General features: G+C 37.2%; 1 protein-coding gene across 6 annotated transcripts in view; it reads right to left on the reverse strand.

The window, feature by feature from the left end:
• The window catches only part of FHIT (fragile histidine triad diadenosine triphosphatase), a 1,451,582-nt gene that overhangs the window by 1,225,578 nt on the left and 204,279 nt on the right, over positions 1-21,725 (reverse strand). The window lies entirely within an intron of this gene.

Consider the following 21,725-nt stretch of genomic DNA (forward strand, 5'->3'; position numbering starts at 1 on the left):
CCAAAGAAGATATACAGATTGCCAACAAACACATGAAAAGATGCTCAACATCACTAATCATTAGAGAAATGCAAATCAAAACCACAATGAGGTATCACCTCACACCAGTCAGAATGGCCATCATCAAAAAATCTACAAACAATAAATGCTGGAGAGGGTGTGGAGAAAAGGGAACCCTCTTGCACTGTTGGTGGGAATGTAAATTGATAGGAGAACAGCATGGAGGTTCCTTAAAAAACTAAAAATAGAACTACCATATGACCCAGCAATCCCACTATTGGGCATATACCCTGAGAAAACCATAATTCAAAAAGAGTCTTGTACCATAGTGTTCATTGCAGCTCTATTTACAATAGCCAGGACATGGAAGCAACCTATGCATCCATCGACAGATAAATGGATAAAGAAGATGTGGCACATATATACAATAGAATATTACTCAGCCATAAAAAGAAACGAAATTGAGTTATTTGTAGTGAGGTGGATGGACCTAGAGTCTGTCATACAGAGTGAAGTAAGTCAGAAAGAGAAAAACAAATAATGTATGCTTACACATATATATGGAATCTAAAAAAAAAATGGTTCTGATGAACCTAGGGGCAGGACAGAAATAAAGGCACAAAAGCAGAGAATGGACTTGAGGACACAGGGAGCGGGAAGGATAAGCTGGGACGAAGGGAGAGAGTAACATTGACATATATACACTATCAAATGTAAAATAGATAGCTAGCGGGAATCAGCTGCATAGCACAGGGAGATCAGCTCAGTGCTTTGCGGCCACCTAGAGGGGTGGGATAAGGAGGGTGGGAGGGAGACGCAAGAGGGAGGGGATATAGGGATATGCGTATGCAAATAGCAGATTCACTTTGTTATAAAGCAGAAACTAACACAACATTGTAAAGCAATTATACTCCAATAAAGATGTTAAATAATAACAATTCCACTGAACTCTTAGTACATATAGGAGTAATGGTATAATAGTACATTACTGGAAAAATAAAATAATTTAAATTCATATTCTCCAATGTGAAGAATTTCTGTTGTAAGCTTCTGAAAATTCCTTTCTCTCTTGCAAGGTAGAAATTTTGAAGTTAAAGGCTATGAGCAATTACATACACTGGCTTATTTATCAGTTCTTTAATTTAGATTATAGAAGTTTTCTTGTGTTAGCTAAAGAATCGTCTAAATTCTTCACAAACATGATTACAGAATCCCAGAAAACTGATCCTGAAGAAATTCCTGTTTGTGACAATTCATAAAATATTTCACCATGAGATCTAGGTGCAAGAGACATGAATTCCAAGGATTTACCACTTTTGATATTAAAGGGTTTCACATTTACTTTTAGCTTACTCATGTTGCATGGAAATTGATCTAAAATGCCATTTTAGGCAGAAATTTGTCATCATCATTAAACTTTTCTTGATGAATCCAGATCATCAATATGAATTATTTAATTATTGAAATCCTCAGAACATATGAAGGGAGTTAAAACTAATCAATATACCAAATAGCCCTAGGCTGTTAGGTATCTTCATTCCTCTGATTTTTTACAGACTCTGTAATAGTGGTCTTCTAGCTAAAGTTCACAGAATCAGTTATTTTTACGAGACTCAATTACCAGAAGCTCAACTTCTTTCCTAAAATTGATCTGTCTGAGAATGCACTTCTCAGACAAGGAATCATGGGGATGACAATTTCTGTTTAAAGACCTTGTCTTTTCATCTGCAAGCCACTGTCAAAGAAGACATTGCTCCTGAGAAAAAGTCCCATAAGATGCCATCAAAAAGGGACTCAATAAGAAATACAACAGAGGGGGGTACCTTATTTCACCAGCGGCAGAATCATTTCAAGCCTCCTCCTTACTGTATCTAGAAATTCATTCTGGACTGAGAATTCAGAACTGAAAAGATAAGTCATTCAGAAGTTTATGAGAAATTTTATGTGAATACAAAATTCAACCTTAAAGAAAGAAAACCTGACCTAGCTGATTGAGTCAACAAATAAGTTTCTCAAAATAGTTTAGATAGGTAGACATTTTTCATAAGCTTAATGAGCTAAATCAGCAGCTTCAAGGTTTCGATAAAATATATTTAAAGCATGTGACCAGATAAAAGCATTTTGTCCAAATAAAAATCATTTCTGCCAAGCTGTATTGAATTTTGGAATATTTTTATTTTCCCCAAGTCTGAGTGTATCAAGATGAACATGGTGCCTCTAAGAGAAAGAGCAACAAGTATAATCAATGGTTATTTGAGAGGCTTTGGTAAGTCTTTGGTGTACTTCCCAGAAACACAGAAAGTGAACGTCTCAAATGACTGATTAACAAATACTTTTACAAGTCAGTGTTTCCTTTCAACAAAATTGAAGGACAACTAATTGAGGTGTCAGAGGATGAATCATGAACAATAATTTGATGAGAAATCATTGTGTGATTTTGGGCAAAAAACTAGTACGGAGTTTTTTAAAAAATTCAACGATAAAAATAATCTCTCCAATCTCACCTACTTATTTGTGTGAGAAAGATTTCTCATACATCTAGAAAAATGAAAAATTGGCATTGTGATAAATCCTATCTTGTTCCAGAAATAAATAATATTTGACTTCATACAAAACTAGTTTAAAAAAAAAAAAGTGTCCATCTCATTAACAGATGAAGTTCCAATAAATTTAACTTTTATATTTAGTGATTATTTATCAATATTTAATATTATTCGTGGTTTTGTTCAATCTGTGCTAATAACAACAGTAATAAAAACTCAATCCAGATGTCATTTTTGAAATTTAGAGGATTATGGATTCAGGAAGTTATATTTATTTTAAGGTTCTGAGACTATACAATGATCAATAAAAACGTTTAAGCATATTTTACTGATAACATTCTGTAAGGTAAGTAAATAAAAACACGAATTAAAAGAGAAAAAGTATCGGTGTACAGTTTTCAGAAAAAACTTGCTTTTATATTTTTAAATAGACGATGGTGAGAATCAAATTATAATAGTATAGTATTATAGGATGTAAATGGGTATACTTTAAAATGATTTAGACTTTTAATTTTAAAATTCCAACATTTACAATACACCAGAAATTATGTTCTTGGTAATTCTTTAAACTTATGATGAAAAATTTGAGGTCTATAATTATTCCAAAAATCTTTCAATGTGTAGGGAACAAAGAAATTGGAGCTTTCTGCTTTATTTCTTCTGCCTTCTTATTTCTGGAATTAGAAAGTGTGCTTTCCTGGTCCTACTTTAACATTTGCTCTTTGATCCACTGTTCCCTTAGAAATTGAGGTCTCCAAGTCACAGAACTGTGGACATGATGAATTGCCCAAACAAATATGATACTAATTATTTCCTTTACCATACGACTCATTACAAGCTTCTTTTAAATAACAATCTCCTCTAGCGCTTCTGAAATATGGCTCCATGATTATAAAAATTCATCACTAAATTCTATTTACAGGCTCTTCACTTTTTAAGTCCAAAATACAAATGTGATGCTTTGATCCTGTAGCAGATTTTCAAGAATAATCCCTTATTAAGTGTCTTCACAAATATGTTATTGAGTTCAGCATGGCAACAAAAAGAAAACAGAAGAGAAGGGAGAAAGAAAAAAGAGGAGGTGAAAATGGTACGATGATATCACAGAAGGAGGTGGGCAACTTTAAGCAATCAGGCCTTTTCAAACATGGCATCGCCAAATTTTATCACTAATTCATAATAGGATTAAAACACAAATCATTTTTTATCTGAGAACAAAGATAAGTATCGGTTTCATATAGTTCTTGTCCCTATAACCAAATTTCTTTCCTGGTTTTCTCTCTGAGACAAGAAACTCCTAATGAAACAGGAGATAAGTATTTCTTGAGGTCTGATGATCCTTACAAGCCCCTTGACCTCTCTATGGAACTCCATTTTCTTATCTATAAAATGAGAAGGTAGCGCTCAACCAATAATTTGCGGAGGGGAAGGAAAGGGGGCAAGGAGGGCAGACGAGAAGGTCCATGTTTCAAGGGATGAAATTTTTTGACAGAATACCCACATCTAGCCCAACCAGATTCTGACTCAAGCTGCATCACTACCCTACACCCCTGTCAACATCGAGAACTCCTGCTATGGGGATTTGTGTTCTTTCCTTCAAAATGAACAAAAGGCTGCCATCACAGTGTATAATTTTAAGGTCCCTGCAGTAAAGAGATTCCATATTCTTCAGCTATGACTAGAAAACAGTGATATTCATTTGTTTCTCTTCTCCTATGTCCTTTGTTTCTGGCAAGGATCACTATTTACTCCTTGTAGCCTAGAAGAGGATGAAGTGTGTGCCTAGGAGGAGAAGGGGGATAAAACATGTAGGTGGGGACATGTTTTCAGCCACCATGAGGCTCAAGAGCTACATTAATCTGTAGTTCTATGCTTTCATGACTTCACAACTCTCCCAGCTTAAAAAAAAAAAAAATTATTAGGAATTTTAAAAGATCCCCTTTTCTCTCATCTTGAAGCCTGTTAAAAGATATTTGTAAAAAGGAGGTACAAAAGAAGAGGTTGCGAGATAAGGTACTTTTTCTAAATCAAAGGAGCTCCCAGACAAAGTGGGGCCTGACTTGGTGGTCAGCTGTCAGAGTGAAATTTAATTTAGCAGTAACAATAGACAAAGTATGTCAGACTAAGTGCTTGATCAAGAAACTGAAAATTTTTCAATAAAACAGCCTTGATGTCAGTTAAAGCAGAAACCCCAGGTAAAGAATGACTATGCTGAAAATAAATTAAGAAAACATCCCACAGACTTGAGAAAAAAAATTCTTTTTTATCCTCCCAACTCACCTTACTCTATGTAAAGTTCAGAGGTTCTTGATTTCAGGAGGTTTTCCAGCCATAATGATGGGCTGGTGAAGAGGTTTGTGTCCCTGGATCTAGTAATTATTGTCATGGCTCTGAAGCCCAGAGTCACTCCTATTTAGAAAATCTCTTATATCCTTTTAGATTATGCTTGATTTCTTTTTTTAAAAAATAAATTTAGTTATTTATTTGTTTATTTTGGGCTGTGTTGGGTCTTCTCATTGCAGTGGTTTCTCTTGTTGTAAGCACAGGCTCTAGGCACACGGGCTTCAGTAGTTGTGGCACACGGGCTTAGCTGCTCCGCAGCATGTGGGATCTTCCCGGACCAGGGCTCGAACCCATGTCCCCTACATTGGCAGGTGGACTATTAACCACTGCGCCACCAGGGAAGGCTTATGCTTGATCTCTTTTCATCTAATTAATTACATCTCAGGAACCAAGAAGTAATTACATTAAGAACTTGGAGGCATGCCTTCAGAAATGTCACTATGGCTTTCTGTTTGTTTGCTTTAAAGCAAACCGGCACTCTGGAACTTAGTTCAGATTAGCAATTTTGTGCTTTCAGTTAGATACAGTGCAATGGTTCTAATCCTGATTGCTAGAATAAGAAAGCAGGTGAAAGACATACAGTAATGTGGTTCAATCTCCCCTTCTCTCTCTCTGTCTTTCTCTCTGTCTCTCTCTCCTTTGTATTCTACTTCAGTATAGTGATTTGAGGCCTCTGGGTTTGAGTTGGGAGCATAGAAACTATTGGCAAACGTTTACTTGTTTACCTGAGGGTCAAGTGGGGTGAAAAGCAGAACAGGAAGACAGAACTTTCCAAGGACTGGCACTGGTCAAAGCACAGAGAAACAATACAGACCTTCAAAGGGACATTTTTTTCTTTTTCTTTCTTTTTAAAAACTGTTGTCAGTCTAATAAGTGTTGAAGACTATTTGCTAAGCTGTCCAAAGACATAACGATGCTGAGACTGCTCCTTCACTTGTCTACTCTCAAAGGCCCCGTGAACATCGGCAACATGCGTGCAGGCCTCTTCCAAACAAAAGGAAGGAGGTCCAAAGAGAATGTGCTCTCAAAAAAGCTGTAAACGCATTTAAAGAGTTCTGTGAAAGCTCATCAGCTACCTGATTTCCTAGGCAGAGCCTCTTATTACCTTAACCATGATTTAAGACGGGAGCACGTGGGTAGAATAAAGACAGAGGGATGAGAAGTGGAGGAAAAGGAAAGGTGATGAATGATTAATGAAAATCTAGTGATTAATGGAACAAAGATGTTAAAAAGTAATAAAGCATTCATCCCTAGGGTGGAAAACAGGACAAAACAGGAGAAAACAAAAATGAGTACTAAATTGCCAAACCAGTAAAATAAGAGAGTAGAACAAACAGAGTAGGACAAAGAAATGCCCATTTCAGTATAAGCATTGTTGAAAGGACACAGGGGATTTGGGAACTTAGCATTTACAAGTTATTTGCTTAAACAAAAATAAATTTATGTTGCCTGATTTCCTAAAAGTTACTTACTGATAATGGGCCATTTATGGATAAGAGCCTGCAGCCACCCAGGTATATACGGAAGCCAGACTTTGTGTCTATTCAACTTTTCTTTCTCTGCGAAATCTGATTCACAGCATTAGAGTGCAGGAGAACCCTCAGTTGCATGGCTCCATCACTAATGAAATGAGCTCCTGGCTTTTCAGAGCAACCATAGAGTATACACTGGGCTCCCAGAGGAGCACTCTGTGTATGAATTACCTATGTGCGTGCAAAACCTAAGGGAAAACTCATATGAGGCACAGAGGAAATTTATAAACACAAGCTGCACATTGATAGGAATGCAGAAACATACCACAAAGGGGTGTAGACACCCAGGTTTTTCCCAAAAGCTGACCTGTACACATGCAAGGGCGAGATACCACAAAACAAGCCCTATGGCAAGACAAGCAATGAGAACAACTGAAAATAATATTGTGTGTGTGATTTACTTATTTTGAATGTTAGTTGAAGGAAAACAAGTTTAACTGGAAGAAGAGCTGAGCTCATAAAAACAGTTATGGAGATTATTCAGAGAACTTCTGGACACATGCAAGAACCATGAAGGATGGCAACACATGTTTTGAAAAAATTAGGCCTTATTTCGCATGACAGTTTTGTTTTCTACTTTTCTCTGAATCAGGTGTATCACTCGTACAACTTGCACTCCCATCTCCCGTGATTAGGGACACAGCTGGGCTCACATAAGATTCCCTGAAGACAAGGTTCCAAGATTCATTTGTCACTTTGGTATCCAATATGCTCCACAGCTTTCTATGAACTGATCAAATGAATGAGTAAATGAACAAATGAATGATTTGCTGAAATAATATTGTGAAGAATTTTGTAACAGAGGGGCATCATCTTCTACAAAGGCATTGATTTATTTTATAATATCTCTCAGAATCGCAAGACTGATCAGCAGATATTGAAAAGGAACACCTGCCTCAGGCAGAAGTGACTTTAAAAAAAAAGTCCTGCCACAAAACATTGAAAACGATGGTAACAAAGCATATTTCAAAGTTGGGCAGTCTACCAAAAAGGGAAAAAGAAGATACGGGAGGAGGTAAAGACTTAGCCCTGGTGGAATCAAGATAGCATACTAGGAGGACATGGAATTCACGTCTCCTCACAATTAGGGCACCAACCACACACCCATGAAGGACCACAGACACCTAAGGGGATGGGAGGAAAACCCAGTGACCGGCTTGCGGGATCTTGGTTCCCAGGCTGAAGGTCAGGCCCAAGCTCCTGTGGTGGGAGCTCCCAAGTCCAAACCGCTGGACAACAGAGAACCTCAGGCCCCAGGGAATACCTATCGGAGTGAGGCCTCCGGGAGGTCCTCATCTCAGCACCAAGACCCAGCTGTATCCAACCGCCTGCAAAGTCCAGGGCTGGAGGACTCAGGCTAAACAACCAGTAAGACAGGAATACAGCCCAACCCAACAAATAAATAAATAAATAAATGAAATGACAAAAAAAGAAGTTAGAGACAAAGGAGCAAGGTAAAAACCTACAAGACCAAATAAATGAAGATGAAATGGGCAACCTACCTGAAAAAGAATTCACAGTAATGATAGTAAATATGATCCAAAATTTCAGAAACAGAATGGAGAAAATGCAAGAAACATTTAACAAGGATCTAGAAGAACTAAAGAGCAAACAAACAGTGATGAACAACACAATTACTGAAATTAAAAAAACTCTAGAAGGAATCAATACCAGAATAACTGAGGCAGAAGAACGGATAAGTGGCCTGGAAGATTAAATGGTGGAAATAACTGCCAGGGAGCAGAATAAAGAAAAAAGAATGAAAAGAACTGAGGACAGTCTCAGAGACATCTGGGCAACATTAAATGCACCAACATTTGAATTTTAGGGGTCCCAGAAGAAGAAGAGGAAAAGAAAGGGTCTGAGAAAATATTTGGAGAGATTATAGTTGAAAACTTCCGTAACATGGGAAAGGAAATAGTCAATCTAGCCCAGGAAGCACAGAGAGTACCATACAGGATAAACCCAAAGAGAAGCATGCCGAGACACATATTATTCAAACTATCAAAAATTAAATACAAAGAAAAAATATTAAAAGCAGCAAGGGAAAAGCAACAAACAACATACAAGGGAATCCCCATAAGGTTAACAGCTGATCTTTCAGCAGAAACTCTGCAAGCCAGAAGGGAGTGGCAGGACATAATTAAAGTGATGAAAGGGAAAAAACTACAACCAAGATTACTCTCCCCAGCAAGGATCTCATTCAGATTCAACAGAGAAATTAAAACCTTTACAGACAAGCAAAAGCTAAGAGAATTCAGTACCACCAAACCAGCTTTACAACAAATGCTAAAGCAACTTCTCTAGGCAGGAAACACAAGAGAAGGAAAAGACCTACAATAAAAAAAACCCCAAAATTAAGAAAATGGTAATAGGAACATACATATCAATAACTACCTTAAAAGTAAATGGATTAAATGCTCCAAACAAAAGACATAGACTGGCTGAAGGGATACAAAAACAAGACCTGTATATATGGTGCCTGCAAGAGACCCAATTCAGACCTAGGGACACATACAGACTGAAAGTAAGGTGATGGAAAAGGATATTCCATGCAAATGGAAATCAAAAGAAACCTGCAGTAGTAATTCTCATATCAGACAAAGCAGACTTTGAAATAAAGACTATTACAAGAGACAAAAAAGGACACTACATAATGATCAAGGGATCTATCCATGAGGAAGATATAGCAATGGTAAATATTTATGCACCCAACATAGGACCACCTCAATACATAAGGCAAATGCTAACAGCCATAAAATGGGAAATCGACAGTAACACAATCATAGTAGGGCACTTTAACACCCCACTTTCACCAATGGACAGATCATCCAAAGCGAAAATAAATAAGGAAACAAAAGCTTTAAATGACACATTACACAAGATGGACTTAATTGATATTTATAGGCCATTCCATCCAAAAACAACAGAATACACTTTCTTCTCAAGTGCTCATGGAACATTCTCCAGTATAGACCATATCATGGGTCACAAAACAAGCCTTGGTAAATTTAAGATTTGAAATTGTATCAAGTATCTTTTCCAACCACAACGCTATGAGACTAGATATCAATTACAGGGAAAAAATCTAAAAAATACAAACACATGAAAGCTAAACAGTACAGTACTAAATAACCAAGAGATCACTGAAGAAATCAAAGAGGAACTCAAAAAATACCTAGAAACAAATGACAATGAAAACCCGATGACCTAAAACCTATGGGATACAGCAAAAGCAGTTCTAAGAGGAAAGTTTATAGCAATACAATCCTACCTCAAGAAACAAGAAACATCTCAAATACAAAACCTAACCTTAAACCTAAAGCAATTAGAGAAAGATGAACAACAACAAAAAAAAAAATAACAAAGTTAGCGGAAGGAAAGAAATCATAAAGATCAGATCAGAAATAAATGAAAAAGAAAGGAAGGAAACAATGACAAAGATCAATAAATCTAAAAGCTGGTTCATTGAGAAGATAAACAAAATTTTTAAACCATTAGCCAAGTCATCAAGAAAACAAGGGAGAAGACTCAAATCAATAGAATTAGAAATGAAAAAGAAGAAGTAACAACTGACACTGCAGAAATACAAAGGATCATGAGAGATTACTATAAGCAACTATATGCCAATAAAATGGACAAGCTGGAAGAAATGGACAAATTCTTAGACAAGCACAACCTTCCAAGACTGAACCAGGAAGAAATAGAAAATATAAACAGACCAATCACAAGCACTGAAATTGAGACTGTGATTAAAAGTCTTCCAACAAATAAAAGCCCAGGACCAGATGGCTTCACAGGCAAATTCTATTAAATATTTAGAGAAGAGCTAACATCTATCCTTCTCAAACTCTTCCAAAATGGAGCTGAGGGAGGAACACTCCAAAACTCACTCTCTGAGGCCACCATCACCCTGATATCAAAACCAGACAAAGATGTCACAAACAAAAGAAACTACAGGCCAATATCTCTGATGAACAGAGATGCAAAAATACTCAACAAAATACTATAAACAGAATCCAACAGCACGTTAAAAGGATCATACACCACGATCAACTGGGGTTTATCCCAGGAATGCACAGATTCTTCAATATATGCAAATCAATCATTGTGATACACCATATTAACAAACTGAAGGCTAAAAACCATATGCTAAACTCAATAGATGCAGAAAAAGCTTTGAACAAAATTCAACACCCATTTATGATAAAAACTCCCCAGAGAGTAGGCATAGAGGGAACATACCTCAACGTAATAAAGGCCATATATGACAAAGCCACAGCCAACATCGTTCTCAATGGTGAAAAACTGAAACCATTTCCTCTAAGATCAGGAACAAAACAAGGTTGCCCACTGTCACCACTATTATTCAACATAGTTTTGTAAGTTTTAGCCACAGCAGTCAGAGAAGAAAAACAAATAAAAGGAATCCAAATCAGAAAAGAAGTAAAACTGTCACTGTTTGCAGATGACATGATACTATACATAGAAAATCCTAAAGATGCTACCAGAAAACTACTAGAGCTAACCAATGAACTAGGTAAAGTAGCAGGGTACAAAATTAATGCACAGAAATCTCTTGCATTCCTATATACTAATGATGAAAAATCTGAAAGAGAAATTAAGGAAACACTCCCATTTACCATTGCAACAAAAAGAATAAAATGCCTAGGAATAAACCTACCTAAGGAGACAAAAGACCTGTATGCAGAAAACTATAAGACAGTGATGAAAGAAATTAAAGATGATACAAGCAGATGGAGAGATATACCGGGTTCTTGGATTGGAAGAATAAATATTGTGAAAATGACTATACTACCCAAAGCAATCTATAGATTCAGTGCAATCAAACTACCAATGTCATTTTTCACAGAACTAGAACAAAAAATTTCACAATTTGTATGGAAACACAAAAGACCCTGAATAGCCAAAGCAATCTTGAGAAAGAAAAGCAGAGCTGGAGGAAGCAGGCTTCTGGACATCAGACTATACTACACAGCTACAGTAATCCAGACAGTATGGTACTGGCACAAAAACAGAAATATAGATCAACGGAACAGGATAGAAAGCCCAGAGATAAACCCAAGCACATGTGGTCACCTAAACTTTGATAAAGAAGGCAAGATTATACAATGGAGAAAGACAGCCTCTTCAATAAGTGGTGCTGGGAAAACTGGACAGCTACATGTAAAAGAATGAAATTAGAATACTTTCTAACACCATACACAAAAATAAACTCAAAATGGATTAAAGAACTAAATGTAAGGCCAGACACTATCAAACTCTTAGAGGAAAACATAGGCAGAACACTCTGTGACATAAATCACAGCAAGATCCTCTTTGACCCACCTGCTAGAGAAATGGAAATAAAAACAAAAATAAACAAATGGGACCTAATGAAACTTAAAAGCTTTTGCACAGCAAAGGAAACCATAAACAAGATGAAAAGACAACCCTCAGAATGGAAGAAAATATTTGCAAATGAAGCAACTGACAAAGGATTAATCTCCAAAATGTACAAGCCATTCATACAGCTCAATTTCAAAAGAACAAACAACCCAATCCAAAAATGGGCAGAAGACCTAAACAGACATTTCTCCAAAGAAGATATACAGATTGCCAACAAATACATGAAAGGATGCTCAACCTCACTAATCATTAGAGAAATGCAAATCAAAACCACAATTAGGTATCACCTCACACCAGTCAGAATGGCCATCATCAAAATATCTACAAACAATAAATGCTGGAGAGGGTATGGAGAAAAGGGAACCCTCTTGCACTGTTGGTGGGAATGTAAATTGATACAGCCACTATGGAGAACAGTATGGAGGTTCCTTAAAAGACTAAAACTAGAACTGCCATATGACCCAGCAATCCCACTACTGGGCATATACCCTGAGAAAACCATAATTCAAAAAGAGTCATGTACCACAATGTTCATTGCAGCACTATTTACAATAGCCAGGACATGGTAGCATTTACAATAGCCAGGACATGGTAGCAACCTACGTGTTCATCTACAGATGAATGGATAAAGAAGATGTGGCACATATATACAATGGAATATTACTCAGCCATAAAAAGAAACGAAATTGAGTTATTTGTAGTGAGGTGGATGGACCTAGAGTGTGTCATGCAGAGTGAAGTAAGTCAGAAAGAGAAAAACCAATGCCGTATGCTAACACAAATATATGGAATCTAAAAAAAAAATGGTTCTGATGAACCTAGGGGCCCGACAGGAATAAAGACACAGATGTAGAGAATGGACTTGAGGACATGGGGAGGGGAAAGGGAAGCTGAGACAAAGTGAGAGAGTAGCATGGACATATACACACTACCAAACGTAAAACAGCTAGTGGGAAGCAGCCGCAGAGCACAGGGAGATCAGCTGGATGCTTTGTGACCACCTGAAGGGATGGGATATGGAGGGTGGGAGGAAGATGCAAGAGCAAGGGTTTATGGGGACATACGTATGCGTATAGCTCATTCACTTTGTTATATAGCAGAAACTAACACAACACTGTAAAGCAATTATACTCCAATAAAGATGTTAAGAAAAAGAAAAGGAGACAATAGCAACAGCTTTACTGGAATTCAAGGAGAGGACTAGAGCACTAAGACAAATCAATAACAATAATAAAAACAACAGCAATTACTTATTAGTCACTATGTGTCAGGCAGTATATAGGCATAACCTAAATTAATTTTCATAAAATTTCTTTAGGTAAGTACTTTTATCACCTTCATTTTACATACTGAACCTGAGGCTGAGAAATGGTAAGGAATTTTCCCAAAGTCCCCCCAGCTAGTAAGTGATAGAACCAGAACTTAAATACACATTTGTCTGTCTGACTCCAAAAGAGGCCCTAATCAATACAGCACTAGTACAAGTGACTAACCATGGAAAGAAAGGCTTGGGTTTTGTTTTCCCAATTTAGAAACGATGCAGGACAATTCTAGAACCTTTACTTGTGATCAAGTGGTAAACCAACTAGCTCTTAAATAATTTAAACGCCATGTACGTTTATCACCTACCTTAGTTTAAAGAAGTAAATGTCCAATTTTCAGTTTCTCTAAAGAGTTATTTAATTCTGGGTTTCCCAAGTTTAACCACAAAGGGGATTTGACTGTGAAACCTTTCCTAAGGCCCATGAGATTGTTGGTCAGTCAGATATCCATAACAGACAGTCTATCAACCTGATATATCATTCCAGCAATGGAAGTTCAAAGCAAAGATTTTTAAGGCTACTGAGATAAGGTAAAATGAATCTTTCCAATATTCTTTCCTTTGCTACAGAACCAAGTTAGCAAAAACTAAATTATAAATCACAGTGTGTCTAATTTAATCACATATTTACCTTTAAAAAAATTTTTTTTGGTCCTTCTCTCATGCAGGGAACAAATATGTATTCTCATTTAAACCTCTGTTGTAACTATTCCCATTGTCCCCAGGCTCCTCATTCTCTGTCAATGTGTCTATCTTCAGTAAAACACAAATAGTTCAGCTTGATTGCACAGCTGATAAACCTTAAAGATAATAAACTGGACAGAGTAGCAGTGAGATTCTAAATTAGACAGACCAGCAGTCATCCTCACGGTAATGGAATAAATAAAGCATGAACAATTAAATTAAATGACAATTTCTGATTTGAAGTCTGGTTTTCCTGTTTTTACTCAGTAGAAAAATTAGGCTGTACTGGGCCTTCCTTAGGAGGAACTTTCCTTAGAAGGGATCTGTGTGCTTATTTTTTACATATAAAATATCTGATATATCAGCTACAATGCACCCTTATCTACCTCATAATTAACTTTAAGTATGTATTGCCTTTATATTATATCCAACACAATATATTTTAGATCAGTTTGAACAGTTAAGATTGGTTATAAAGAATTTTTCTTTATTAGTTGGACTTAAAACTATTTTGGCAAGTCCCCAACATAAAACGGTTCAGTCATGTTATTTTCTTTTTTATTCCTTCAAATGTTATAAGGTACTATTCTATGTCTGGTAGGGGCATGCAGGAGGCGGGAGGGAGGAAGGAATGAATAGACCTATAGTACATTTTGAAAATAAGACCAATCAATAAGTATATTTTGAGTCTCTTCAACATATTGCCTAGGAGGTCTAGTAGATTACCACGTATGGGAACAGAAACAGAATCTCATCTAATGATATTCCAAAAATTTAGTGACTTGTAGGTTCTTTCACACTTATACTCTGCATAGTGTGATCCTATATAGCACATTTAATGCTCTTCATGCCTTGGTGTTTTAATGTAAAAGGAAATTCTTTGCTCTATAGCTTTAAACATCATCCGGGAGCTGGCTCCCATGGACGCCTTTCACATTCCTACTCAGAACTCTCAGAGAAAAGCTGTCATTTCTTGTTCTATTCAAGTCAGACTACCTTGTCTCCAGACACCAAGAGTAAAAGGAATGTCTAAGATAACACCTTCATTTATTCATATGATTTTCATCTTGGACAGTATTATAAAAGCCAATCATAAATTGGGAAAATAATGGGATAATGTGACATATATTATAAAATGAAATTTATGATCCAAACAGAATAGAAGAGATACTGCTGCACACGAGGGTTATATTCCTGTCATCGACAAGTGTCTTTGCACATGACCTACACATAAATCTCTTTCTAAGGAAGAAAAAGGAGGGAGAAGGCTAAACTCTAAAGAGCTCACTTTTACAAACATATATAATACTTAGCATTTTCATATGAAATTCAACCCTGTTCTGCCTAAAAGAAAACCTAATCAAACAACAGAGAAGCAAACTCTAAATACTAATTTTATTCCGCTTAGCACTTGAAAATGAATACACTAGGTCTTGAAAGAGGCCCAGCTAAGACTTCTACTAAGCTTTAAATTATCTGGTAAAACTGAGTTTTATTTCTGGAGGGAAGAGCTTCTGTCTGTTTTTTCTTTTTCTTTTTAAGGAAAAGAAATCTGTATAATTATACATCTATGTTTACATGTGTGGAACAAAGTATGGATAAAGAAAGAAAAATGGACCATCAAGAAGCTAGTTATCACTAAGTACGTAAAGGTGTAATAGTCTAACAACGCCAACGAAATACATACTGTAACAACACTGTAATTTAAACCAAGCTATCAAAATATTTCAAAAGAGAACAAATTTTATGATTTTTAAAATGAAATACGATCACTGCTATTAACAATATGCTATAAAATAAATATACTAGACATAGCTTCTGTTAATAACTACTACAGTTTCTCAGGAAACAATCTTTACAGAGTAAGTCTGATTAATGTACAAGAGACAACTTTTCTTCTTTGAGCCCTAACCATATGCCATTGTTTCCAAGACAGTGTTTATAAAAGCTATAAAGATGATAATGTTTTAAACGTCACCTTGCCTATATTTAGCAAATGTCAATACAAAATATCTATTTTACTTTCTCTCCACCCTCTATTGCCTAGTTAGACATTATTTTTCCATCTCTATATAGGTTGGACTTCCTAAACAGGAAAATAACCAACATAATCTTACACAGAAAATTTGACAACATTTCTTTCAGAGTAATATGACCTGTTCGACATCTGAAGATCAAGACAGGGATAATGATTTATTAGGTCAAACCACACAGGACTTATATATAGTAAGCTGCAAGACAAAGCTTATTAAATGATTCCACTAGTCACATAACTGAATATAAAAGGGGAAACGTTTCACTGACTTTGGTCAAACATGATAGTTGCCGCAGCAGATTAAAGGTCCCAGAAGTACTCTTAGTTAGGTTGGGGACCAAATGTCACTCCATATGATTTTGTTCTTCATGGGCAATGTCTCCAAAGGGCTAGATTTGTAAAAATCTAGCCTGAACCCAGGTATGAGTTTTGTTTTGCTTTTCCCTTTTGAGTGGATAAGCACTTTGTGCATGAAAATATCACCTTTCTTTCTTATCAACAAAAGCACTAACAAACAGAATTCAGAAGAATTCAGATTTACAGATCAAGAAATATGGCAAATGTTCTCAGTGTTAGATCAAATATGAAATTATCCAGGAAGTAAATAATAAGTTTCTGGAACATCCAAATGTTGGCTCTCCTACTTGCCATCTACCAAAGCATGGAGAAAAGTAAGAAACAGAAATAACAGAAGCTCAAATTACTCATGTGGTGCTTCTTAATATACCTGTTTACTATCTTCTGTGGGAAAAGATTGCAATAAATAGGAAAAGATGTGGTGATTATATGTAGCTTCTGTTTCTGTAGTTCCAGCCCCTAAGTTTTATTTTCCAAATAGCCAAGGACTGCAGTTATCAAAAAGATAACTTAAGGGAAATAATTCCCAAATAATTCCCAAATTAAGGGAATAATAATGGAAAGAAATAATTGTTAAATAAATAAAAGTAAACATATATTTTGCCACATTATATATTATTTACATTTTATATGTTATGTGCATAAAATTTTATTGATATATACTCCTAAAAGTTAAAATCTTGGTTGCCACTGGGTAATAAAATCAGAAGTCATTTTTATTTTTACCTCTATACTTGTATGCATTTTCTGTTGCTCTACAATGAAGATGGAATGATTTTATACTCAGGGGAAGAAGGGGACATTCTTCTCCTAGCACCACACCCACGTCAAGAAGAAGAAGCATGAGTAAGAAGAGGGGACAGAAATATGATAAAAGAGCCTGCTTCATCCTCTTCATCTGCCATTTTTCCTCTTCCTCTCTTCTCTGCTTTCCTCGGCAGAAGCCATGAGTTCTTCTGGGGTATGGGCTGACTCCCTCCTCCAGCACTGACCAGTGTGCCTCTGATTCTCACCAAGCCTTGGTTTTCCCTTCTACAGAATGAAGATAACAATAGTACTTATCTCCTAAGAAGTCCAGGCAAGATAATGCAAGTACAGTTCTTAGCACAGGGCCTGGCTCAAAGAGGGGACTCAACAATGTTAAATGCACATTTCTTCACCAGTCTTGCCGGATCTGGGAAATCTTAAGACTTACAAAATACTTTATGACATACAATATGCTTAAACAAACAGTAAGTAAATTAATCTATAAACTGAAAGTAAAATTCAGAGCTGAAATTCAAGCCTTATCCTCCCCATGCCTGAGTTTGATAACCAAACAGCACTTTTGAGCTGGACTGACCCAGTGGTGTGCTGAAGCCACCTCTAGACTTTTAAGAGCCCATTGTTAAATTTCAAGAATTTTGCAAGCCAGTTGTTAAACACAGCCATTATTTAATTAATTAATTTATTTTTTAAATTTCTGACCAGTAGCTTCTTTTTTTTTTCTTTAACATCTTTATTGGAGTCTAATTGCTTTACAATGGTGTGCTAGTTTCTACATTATAACGAACTGAATCAGCTATACATATACATATATCCCCATAACTCCTCCCTCTTGCATCTCCCTGCTACCCTCCCTATCCCACCCCTCTAGGTGGTCACAGAGCACTGAGCTGATCTCCCTGTGCTATGCGGCTGCTTCCCACTAGCTATCTATTTTACATTTGGTCGTGTATATACGTCCATGCCACTCTCTCACTTCATCCCAGCTTACCCTTCCCCCTCCCCGTGTCCTCAAGTCCATTCTCTATGTCTGCGTCTTTATTCCTGTCATGCCCCTACGTTCTTCAGAACCATTTTTTTTAGATTCCATATATAAGGAAAGCCATTATTAAAAATTAAGTTATATAATTTTATAAACTATAATATGTAATTCACAATTAAGTAAAAATATTTTAAAAGGGTAATAAATACACAAAACTCATCACTTTCCAATTCTTTTACTATCATCTTTACTCTTAAGGTTACCTGCATCTATTATAGCTGTATGGTGGAAATGCTGTTTAACGTAGTGCTATTCTGCATCTCTGCCCAAGTCCACTTTCAGTCAAGTCAAATCGGTAGTTTAAAAATGGCCAAATTGGGCTTCCGTGGTGGCGCGGTGGTTGGGGGTCCGCCTGCCGGTGCAGGGGACGCGGGTTCGCGCCCCGGTCCGGGAGGATCCCACGTGCCGCGGAGCGGCTGGGCCCGTGAGCCATGGCCGCTAAGCCTGCGCGTCTGGAGCCTGTGCTCCGCAACGGGAAAGGCCGTGGCGGTGAGGGGCCTGCGTACCGCAAAAAAAAAAAAAAGAGGCCAAATTGGCAAATGCTACAAATCAAGACTTGATATTGTTTTGTTCATTTGAGAGAGATGGAGAATATGCATATCAGACTTAAAAGTGTGCCACATCTGTAGCTGTTAACTCTGAGTAGAACAAAAAAAAATTATTGATGTATTCTTCCAGCATTTAAAACTATTATACAATATTTTTCACAGAACTACACTTCTTCATCAATTGCAAACATAGAGTGGCTATGGATTCAAGAGTTTGACAAAATCAACAATAGTGTTATATAAGAATCTATTGGCTTCTGGAACTTACAATAAAGAGTAGTGATTATTTCATTATTATTTATAAATTATAGCTACATATCCTTTACATCAGTAAAATTTATAATAAATGCACACGTGCACACACACACATTCTTTTCCTGGAGAGCCAGTGGTTAAAAACTTACCAGCACACCACTAAGCTAACCATTGCTTTAACCTACAAGGAACCTATAAGCTCTCAGCAGAGCCACAGGCCTATCTTCAAAGCACTAAAGGTGGGGTTTAAAAGGTTTTAGCTTCAGTTGAGTCTACCCAACTGGATTATTATATTTAAATATGGTACACTGAATATCCCCCTCCTGCATGATGATAAAGCAAGCATATAGCTTCAAGTTCCACCATAATTATGGAAAATTTACTATCTAGAAACCCAAATTTGGTAAAGTCAGGATAGCTTTCTACAACTCATGAAAGCACTAAAAGGTAAGTAAAATATGCCCCTCTCTGCCTCCAAGAGCAGGGAGAAAAACCACATTATCCTATAACACAGGAGAAGTGGTACGGGTAGGTACAAAATGCTAGGAGAAGACTGGGGAGAGAGCCATGAGTTTGGACCCCAGGTCCTGGTCAATGGCAACTATGTCGTCTGCCTCAAAGCAAATGAGAGAAAGGAGGAACGTCCCAGGTAGAAGGAAAAATCTGAGCAGTATAGCTGAACAGTTAGGAGGAAGGATTCTAGAATCAGACAGCCTGGGTTCAAACCCAGGCTCCCCTACTCACTATGTAAACTGGGGCAAGTTACACGGCCTCTCTAAGCCTCTGTTTCTATCTGCAAAAGGAGGATGGTAACTTCTTGCTCAGACCACTGTAGTGAGAATCAAATGAGATAACATACGTAAAGTGCTTAGAACAGTGCCTGGTACACACAATTGGCCAATAAATGTAACTACTACCGTGATTACTGTTGTCAGACTCAAGTGTTGAAAAGGTTATCTTTAGGTGTTGCAGGGGAGGCTGCGGGAATTGGGTAGAACATTGCAATCAGAGGAAAGAGAATAAGCAAAAAACACAGAAGACATGTTGGGGACCAGTTAGTTAGCCCGGAGGCACGAGAACATTCATGCGGGCCAAGGCCATGCACCGCCACAGCAGATAAGGCTGGAAGACTAGACCAGCAGTCAGCCAGAAGATGTCAGATACACAGCCATTCCTCCCCCTCTTCTGAGAAAATACAAAGCTGAGTTTTTAAGATGGCCTTATCATTTTTCTCTTGACAGGTACTGTAAATTGTGCCTCTGATATATTTCTGAAGAGCCTATAGGGGGATGATAAATCAGGTGATGTTACATATATTCATCAGTACATTAATTGTTATTAAATACTAACAACACCTAAAATTGATCTGCACCAAGATTTACTGCTCTGACGGAAATCCACCTGGAAAAGAATACCTGATAATTAAGAAGAATGACCACAGATTTGCAGCAATGTGAGGACTATGAACAAGATTTAAACTCCTCCCTGAGGGAATAACTAGGTGATGTTTATTCTGTACATGAACAATGTGACTGTAACAACGGAAGAGATTGATGAGATTTTTTTTCCCCTGTGGGAGTTTGATTTAGCCACAGCTATCTCAGGTAATAGTAGGATGCAGGACTGAGTAGTCCAGCACCACTTGAAAATTCTTTGTAAAGGGTAAATAGCACATATCCTCAGTGACCTGGAAAAATAGATTATAAGTCAAGTGGGCACAAACTGGCATAGAAGCTGCAAACTGGCATAAAAGCAACCAGAATTGAAGAAAAAAAATTTTTTCTAAATTAACCACAACTGAATTCAACCAAATTAGAGAGAAAAGGGAAAAGGAGAATCATCTTATCATGGAGAAGGGAATAAATCATTCTCTTTTTGTAGGTTTTCGGCCTGTAGGCTGCTATATGGGTCTAACAGGTAATTTTTAGTAATCTCTCCTGTCCAGGAAATGAAGAATCACCTGGCCTCAGTAAACATACAAACTAAAAGCAAGGCAACATTAGCCTTACAGATTACAGCTACTTAAAGTATAAGAAGATATCAGCTGGGACCTTGTTAGAAACACAAAATCTTGGGCCCCACCCTAGATCTCCTGAATCAGAATCTGCACTTTTAACAATAATCCCCAGGAATCTAGGTGATCTCTTTGCACACTGAAGTTTAAGAAGCACTGATCTAGGACTTCCCTGGTGGCACAGTGGTTAAGAAGCCACCTGCCAATGCAAGGGACACGGGTTCGATCCCTGGTCCGGGAAGATCCCACATGCCGTGGAGCAACTAAGCCCGTGTGCCACAACTACTGAGCCTGCGCTCTAGAGCCTGTGAGCCACAACTACTGGGGCCCATGAACCACAACTACTGAAGCCTGCACGTCTAGAGCCCATGCTCTGCAACAAGAGAAGACACCGCAATTAGAAGCCCGCGCACCACAACGAAGAGTAGCCCCTACTCGTCACAACTAGAGAAAGCCTGTGCACAGCAACAAAGACCCAATGCAGCCAAAAATAAATTTAAAAATTAAAAGAAAAAAGCACTGATCTAGACAGCTAGACGTTCATTCATTCATTAAATAAACTTTCAAGATCTGTACTGCTAATATGATAGGTAGCCACTAGCCACACGTGGATATTTAAATTTCAATTAATTAAAATTAAATCAAATTAAAATTTAATTTAATTTCAGGGGTTCATTGGAACTAACCACAATTTAAGTGTTCAATTAGCACAGGTAGCTAGTGTCTACCAGATATGTTTCCATCATCACAGAAACTTCTATTGGATAGAGTTGATTTAGACACTTGGGACACACCACTGAAGAAAGAAGAAAAAGATCCTTATGCTCATGAAGCTTAGATTCTAGCAGCAGGGAAGCAGATAATAAACAGTAAACAA

This window comes from Delphinapterus leucas, chromosome 10, assembly GCF_059928025.1.
Source record: "Delphinapterus leucas isolate spDelLeu-1000000601 "Yukka" chromosome 10, BTC_Dleu_Yukka2, whole genome shotgun sequence".
In the NCBI taxonomy this organism is placed as follows: domain Eukaryota; kingdom Metazoa; phylum Chordata; class Mammalia; order Artiodactyla; family Monodontidae; genus Delphinapterus; species Delphinapterus leucas.